We start from the raw sequence: 7,289 nt of genomic DNA, 5'->3' as shown, positions 1-7,289 counted from the left end.
GGCTGAATCCTCTCTCACGCACTGAACATGGTCAACCCTTCTCCTTCTGTAGCTTTCTGCCCACTGTGTGACAGCAAGTCTGCCCAGCAACTCAGCAGGTGCAAAGCAGGCCCTGGTCATATGGTGAATGCAAAAGAGATGAAGAACAAACTGGCTGAAGTGCCTGAACAGAGTCTGCTTCTTATCTGAAGCCCACTCCTTCCAAAACTGGGAAGAGAGAATGTCTTTAGGCATTTGGGTAGAGCCTGTCCTGCAGCTAGCAGGAGCAGCCAAATGATGGCCATGGCCTTCAGGATGGATGCTACTAATGGCCATTGCATGGACAATACCAAGAGCTGACCTGTTGCATCCACTCTTGGTGAGGTTTCACAATGAAGCAGAGAGTTGGGGACAGCCAGCTACCATGAGTGTTGGTGAAGGATGCATTGGTTCAATCCCTTGCCTATGTTCTTCTGGCTTTGAGCTAGGCTGCCCTGAGGAGTTATTGCAGGACGGTATTGGGCTGCCAAAGAAGGACTTCCAGAGCCAGAGCCTTTCACGCTCTTAACAAAAGTAAGCACTGGGAGAAGCATGCTGAGAAAAATGCATGAAGCTCTGCTCTGTCTGGACTGCTCCCATAATTTTATTGGGATAAATGAAAGGGGCACGTAGGAAAATGTCCTATTTCCTCATAGACAGGCACCCTCCAGTCAAGACAAAAAATACTGAACTGCAAGCATCCAAAGATCATCAGATTCATTTGATGCACAACTCTCTGGGCAAAACCAATGTGAAATTTCTCCCTTTTTTGGCCATTTTGCCTTAATGATGTAGCTACATAGTGAAGCCAGTAGAAACAGTCATTTGGGACTGTGTTGGGCCTGGGATCCCCTGTGCAGGTGGGATGTTCATGAGCTGCCAACACCCACATTTGCACTACTGATTTTGTCTGTGTTTATCTTGGTGATTCTTCTTTTGATTTTAACTCTGTTTCTTCACTTGCAGGACTGATTGCTGGGAGCAGCACTATAGCAGCAGAATTACCATTCATCTCTTTCTATGTCTCATTTTGTTCTGTGCGGAAGATGACAAATGGGCGGGATTTTTCTAGTCTCTGCCTTTCTGTGATGTTACGCTGTAACTGCCACTCAGTGTTCTCCACTTTCTCATGTTCAGGATGGAAGGAGCAAAATCTTGGACACCTGATGGAAGGACCTACATCAAAATACAACTGATGCATCAGTCCTGCCTCTTTTCCCTGAAGACAGTCATATTAAGGCATGTCAAGACTTATTTGCAGCATTATTAACTTTCTGCACACCCATAAATCCATTCCAGAAGCTTACTGGACTCAAAGTAATCTATTTGTTCCCTTCTTTGTGATTATAGCCTAAATCTCAATGACAATCCCAGATGCTCAGATTAAGTCCTCCTCCCTCTCTCCTTCCTGTTTTCTGTTTTAGCTTCTTGTTAATGTACATTTTCATGTCTACTTTAGAAAGTATATAAATTCTGCAGAAAACTGTTGAATTGTGCTAAAGATGGAGGGGGCGGGAGATTATTTTTTTTTCCACTTTCCCCAAAGATGCATTTATCACCGGGGCAACTTAACTTTAGAGTTCACTAAAAATTCAGACTGTTGGCATGGATCCAGGAAGAGAGAAGCTTTATAGACTGAGCTAAGCGTGAATTACAGTTATGGCTATGGCATTTCTTTCTCATTCTTTCTTTCTTTCTTTCTTTCTTTCTTTCTTTCAAGAACAGCTTGAATGTTAGTCTGGCACTGAAGCAGCTAGAATTGCTAAGTATTTCGTAAAGCAGCTTTCTTCTGCTACTTGGCAGGTCTGGGAGGAACCTTTGGGGATTTAAAAGCTGGTGCCTCTGGAAAGGGCGTTGGAGGTGGTGGTGGTGGGGCTAACCACTCGTTTTAGAGCCCGGTACAAATAATTATCCTTTTAAATCATAGAACAGAGTACCCAGTTTGGCTGCAAGACTCTCAAGAGGTTCTTGTTAATCCAGAAATAAGAGTGAGGAGGTGCATTTATCTTCTCATCCTTGCAGGATGCAGTCTGGCAGTAAATGCAACCATTGACTTAATTCCAAGAAATAAAAGAGGTGGGGTAATAGGAGCTCACTCCTACCCTCTCTCTTCTACTCTAACCTAGGCATGTTCAGGGCAGACAGACCTTTTGGGTTCATGAAGGGGGATTTCACAGTCCTGAAACTAGAAACTCTTGTTTGCAATCACCCCAGTGACAAAGTGCAGAAAGAAGGGTTAAACCACAGGTTTTTAGCATGTCCACACTCCACTGGAGGGCACTTGTCCAGGTCCCATGGGACAAGGATGCTCTAGCTTTGCCCAAATTGATGGACTGATCTCCTCTGATCAGAGTGTTGTGTTACAGGAATCCAGCACCCTGTTGTCAGGAGCAGGATGAGGCCATGGTGGGTGAACACCCTATTTCACATGGAGAATGAGGGGCAAGGCTGGGAGAGGACAGCAAGCTGGAGAAAATGTCTGCTCAGAGGAGGCAGTTGCAAATGTCAGTGAATGTGGTGGGACAGTCAAGCTGGCTGCTCATGGATGAAGGCCACTCTAGAGAATCAGAGGGAGATTTCTTTACATATTCTGCTTTTATTTTTCATTGCTTCAGTGTTAGGAGCTGGAGAAAAGGTCTTGTCTGATAAGCGAGTCAGTGTGTGTTGGCTGTGTTGGATTACCGGGTATTTTTAGATATTGGAAGCTCTTCTTGAGAGTCACAGGCCCCAGTTGCTGGGTGGATCAGTTTTCAAGTGGGGTGGGATCCCCCCAGTAGTGCAAAAGGCCACCCACAGATGACAAACTACTAGCTACTGAGGGAAGAGAGGGCAGGTGAACTCCCCTGCCCTGGCTGCATGTCTCTTCTGGTGATGGGCCTGGCCAGGGCAGGTTTCTAGAAGTAATACACTATATGCTCCAAGAAAGTGAATCAGCAGAGCCTGATTTCAGTGGAGCTCTGCTGCCTTATGCCAGTGGAGGATCTATCCCAGTATATCCCAAACAAGCAGTGCGTGCTTACTTTTCCCCCTTATCTTTTGCAGTCTTTAGAAACAGTCTATGGACCTCAGAGGGCACAGCTTGAAAACTGATCCTCCAGTACACTCTGATGGTGACTTGCATAATAGTTGGAAGTCCTGTGCTCTGCTCCTGCTTCTGCCACTGTGATCCTCCCCTTCAAGCTGTTGACTGCCCTGGCAACTCCTGGCTATGCTCTGGGGGCAGGAGCTCACTGCATTCATGTTGACCCCTGGTGCTGGCCAGAAGTCTTGGGTACCACCGTCATGGGAATGTCACTCATAGCATATATGTGGGGACTCTTTTTTGGGGGAGGTTTTGAGTTGTTTTTTTTTTTTTTTTTTTTTTTTGATATCTGCACTGTCTAAACCAATCATGCAAGAAAATCCTTTTCATGTGTAACTGAAGTGAAGCTGTTCTGTCAGCAGGAGTGGCTTCCCCAGAGCATTAGACATTGGCTATCCATGCTATAGAGTTGGGTTAATCATGTTGCTTTACTTCAGCACTGTTACAGGAAGCATTGGCTAGTTGCTGTTAGGATCTTAGGATAATTCAGGCTCCAGGGGACGTCAGGAGGTCATCTTGTTCAACCTCCTCGTGAGATAGGCTGGAACAGTGTCCAGGGCTGGCCACAGACTTTGCACTCAGCCTGTAATAGATAGATATGATATGGTTGGTGAGTTACACTGGACTTAAACGTATTTCTGAAAACTTGGAAAAGGCATTTCCTAAGCCTAGGCCAGATGCTGACCTGTTTGCAAACTCACATTTTCCCATTGCACTCATTTAGAGTGATATGGATTTACATCATCTTGTATTTCTCCCACGGATTTCTCATGGACACCTATAGCTTCCCAATGCTGATCATCTCCAAGGCTGATCAATCACAGTTGCTCCCTTTCTCCCACATCTGTATGAGAACTGGTTATGTCAGTTTGAGATTGGTTGGTTTTCATGCGCATTTAAGAAAAGAAAAAAAAGCCTAGTCCAAAAGATAAAGGTTTATTATAGAGTGTAATGGGATTTGATACATTAAAAACTTTCTACCTTTCTTTGCAGGATGTCTGTAATTATATAAAAATGTATAAATATATATGTGTATGTCTGCGTGTGTGTGTATGAGGAGAGAGTGGTTAAACAGGAGGCCTTTATTGCAAGAACAAACAAATGAACCTGGCATCACAAACGATCCAGACACTTGAGTTCCAGTTTCATCCGTCTTGTTTACCAGCCACTTTGTTCCTCTCTGGGGCTTTACTTTGTCCACAGGGACAATCAACATATTGCAAGTAAACACTGTTGTGTCCTCTGCCCCCCCTTTCTTTCCTGTCCACACTTACCCATGGGAGAAGACTGAAGAGTCAGCTCTGATTGAAACACAGTGAGTAAACATCCATTTTAAAGAAAAGTTGTGCTGAGCAGGAGTGGTCTGTTGCTAAGAGCTTTGAAAACTGGCATTACATTCTTGCTGGGAAGGCACCACAGTGCAAAGGTTTCTGTCCCTTGCAGTTACTATCCCCTTGGGCCCATAGGCATTACAGCTTTCGGTCCAGGGCCATGTGTATGAGAGTCCATGCACTAAGGCAGCTTTTAAGTGGGCTGCTCTTTTCTTCTGGATGAGACCTCATTGCCAATCAGCAGTCCAACATGATGCTTTGCAGTTGGGGGAGCTAATTAAATCTAGTCCTGTTAAATCTGCAGTGGCGGAAAACAATGCAATAGCTAGAAAGCTGTTCTGATCTGTGTTATACTGCTATCAGGCATGGCAGCAGGGAACCTAGATGTAGATCCTAAATGGATTTAGCCCCTGTTAGTTTTGCTTGAACCCCAGCTTCAGAATGGCAAGTAGAGCCTTCCAGACACTGCCACAAGCCCAGCGCAGAGCTGCTTCCCCACAAGGGAGCAGGTATGGACTGCATCACGCAGAGCCTCTGTAGCTGGATGGAGGCATAGATCAGGGTTAGAAATGTGGGGAGGAACACGCTGCTCATGCAGGAGCCTATTGGAGGGCTGTGGGTCTGCGCCATCATCCCAGAGAACGAGGGCTGCTTGCAAATTCAGCAAAGGCATTGCTCGAAGAGTGGATGGCCCCGGAGCAGGCCCACCTCAAAAAGCCCTGCCTGACCCCATCCTGATCCTATGAAGTCTTTCACAAATGTGAGGGAGCACAGGCAGCCAAAGCTGAGGAGCTCCACCTAGCCACATTATCTGGTTTCCAGATCTGGTCCCTTTGACTCAAGAAGGGCCGAACAGACATTGAGTCAGATTTCCAGATCAGCAGCCAAGTCATTCCAGGGGATGTTCCTTGGCCTCAGGTCTGTGTTGTCTAATGGCATAAGGATTTCAGCAGGGGAAGGTGGGCAGCATTAGCCAGCACTGGGAAGGTGGGCAGCATTAGCCAGCACTGATGGCTTCTGAAAATCCTATTGATTTCTTTCCTCTTTTGATCTTTGACTGGACCAGGCAAAAGGGTTTGATTTGCAGGTTGCACATCTCTCCTCCGAATCACTCAAGCCCAAATAATAACAGTTACGGAAATCATATCTGCAGCCAGCGTCTGGCATCTGTGGACTGATATCCTGCCACAGAACAGCAGGAGTGGAGCTACAGGAAAGCTAGATGGATTACCACCATTCCCCTTTGGCACTGAGGATTCAAACATGCATGCAGAAATAAGGGTGTGTTTCAAACACTTGGAGGGTGGCTCTGTGCTAGGACACCAACACAAGGAACTGATATGACAACTCGCCTGTTAGAATTGCCCTGGGAAGAGGTTGTATTTGATGCGATACACTTGCCTTTGCTCAGGCCCAAAGACCTTCTGTGCATGCATGCATCCTTCTGCACACTTACTCCTCCATTTGTGTTTTTTTACTTCCAAAGTGTTTTGCCCGCATGGTCACCTAACAAGTTCTCTGCTCATTTTTGAGGGTGCTGTATTTGAAATAGCCTGGTGAGGTTTAAGCAATGTAGTGTCTTTTTTGCTCAGTCTTGTTTCTGCAGGCCCTCTCTATTTCTTGGCCATTATTTTCATGACTGGCTTGCCTTTTCTCTCACTTCTAGTCCACTGCAGCTTCATCCATCCTGAGCACAATTGTTCTCTTTCTCATGTTAGTCAAAGCATCAACCTGATGGATAACCAGGGGTGTTTATACCTGCAAAACCTTGCAAGTTATGCTACAGGAAAAAAGCAGGAAAAAGCAATCACACAAAACTTTCTTGTCAATTTTTACTTATGGGAAAACTTCTCTAGACTATTTAACTAAAAAAAAAAAAAAAAAAGCCCAAATAAAATAAATAATAAATAATAAAATAACAAATTTACCAGATGTAAGGAGACAGCTTTCACATGTGTGACATATCTCCTCAGAGGTGCAGCTGGTGGCTGCAACTTCATTTCAAAGAATGCGGACAGCATTGCAAATTTTTAGCATCTCTCTTGGTACCTTTTTCTCTGCTGCTTGTTGGAAGAAAGAGCCCCCAGATCTGTTTACCAGTGATTGAGCTCTGCATTTTTTACTGCTCCCATTTCTAGGATGAAAACTGTTAGAGCCACCAGAGCTTGAATCAACAGCTTCCTGGGGAACAGACCCAGGTAAATCTGGCTTCTGCTGAGGTTTTCTGTTCTGATAAGCTTGCAGAAACTATAACTTGCCTTCTCCCTGCCTCACAAGGATTGCCTTCCTGAGGACTATTCCAGCTGCTTCTTCCTCTGGAGCACCAAGTATTCAGCCCGAGGACTTCTTATTACTCTGATTATTACTAATTTATTGCTTTACATGATCAGAGCTCCACAGGGTCCCCTTTAGAGACCAGGTTCTGCTGCATGAGACTCCTGGGTCCTGTGCACCAGAGTGAAGGTTTGCTGTGTCATATTGACTTTCCTGGGGCAGGAGGACTTCTGGATGCACTTGGACCATGACCTACCAAAGCCATGGGAGATGTTCCTCTTAGCGATCAGGGTGAATAAATCCCTGGCAAATGTGTTGTGTCATAAGGCTTCATCATGGTTCAAGATTTCGCTTTGGGCGCAGTAGGCTGCGCTCAACTCAAGGCACGACAGGTCCGTGTGGATGCCCTGTCTGCCCCTCCCCTGGGAGCGCAGCTGCCTCCATCCTTTGCAAAGGGGAACAAGATGCCCCAAGACACTCCGAGTGGGCCGGGCGGAAGGTAGTATCAAACCGGGCCGGGGGGTTATGAAAGTCATGCTCTCTCCTTGAGTCAGGGAGTTTCAGCTGAGCGGCTTCGAGGCGAG

Source organism: Apteryx mantelli, chromosome 6 (assembly GCF_036417845.1).
Source record: "Apteryx mantelli isolate bAptMan1 chromosome 6, bAptMan1.hap1, whole genome shotgun sequence".
In the NCBI taxonomy this organism is placed as follows: domain Eukaryota; kingdom Metazoa; phylum Chordata; class Aves; order Apterygiformes; family Apterygidae; genus Apteryx; species Apteryx mantelli.
The sequence above is the reverse complement of the archived record's forward strand: the minus strand, read 5'-3'. Positions refer to the sequence as shown.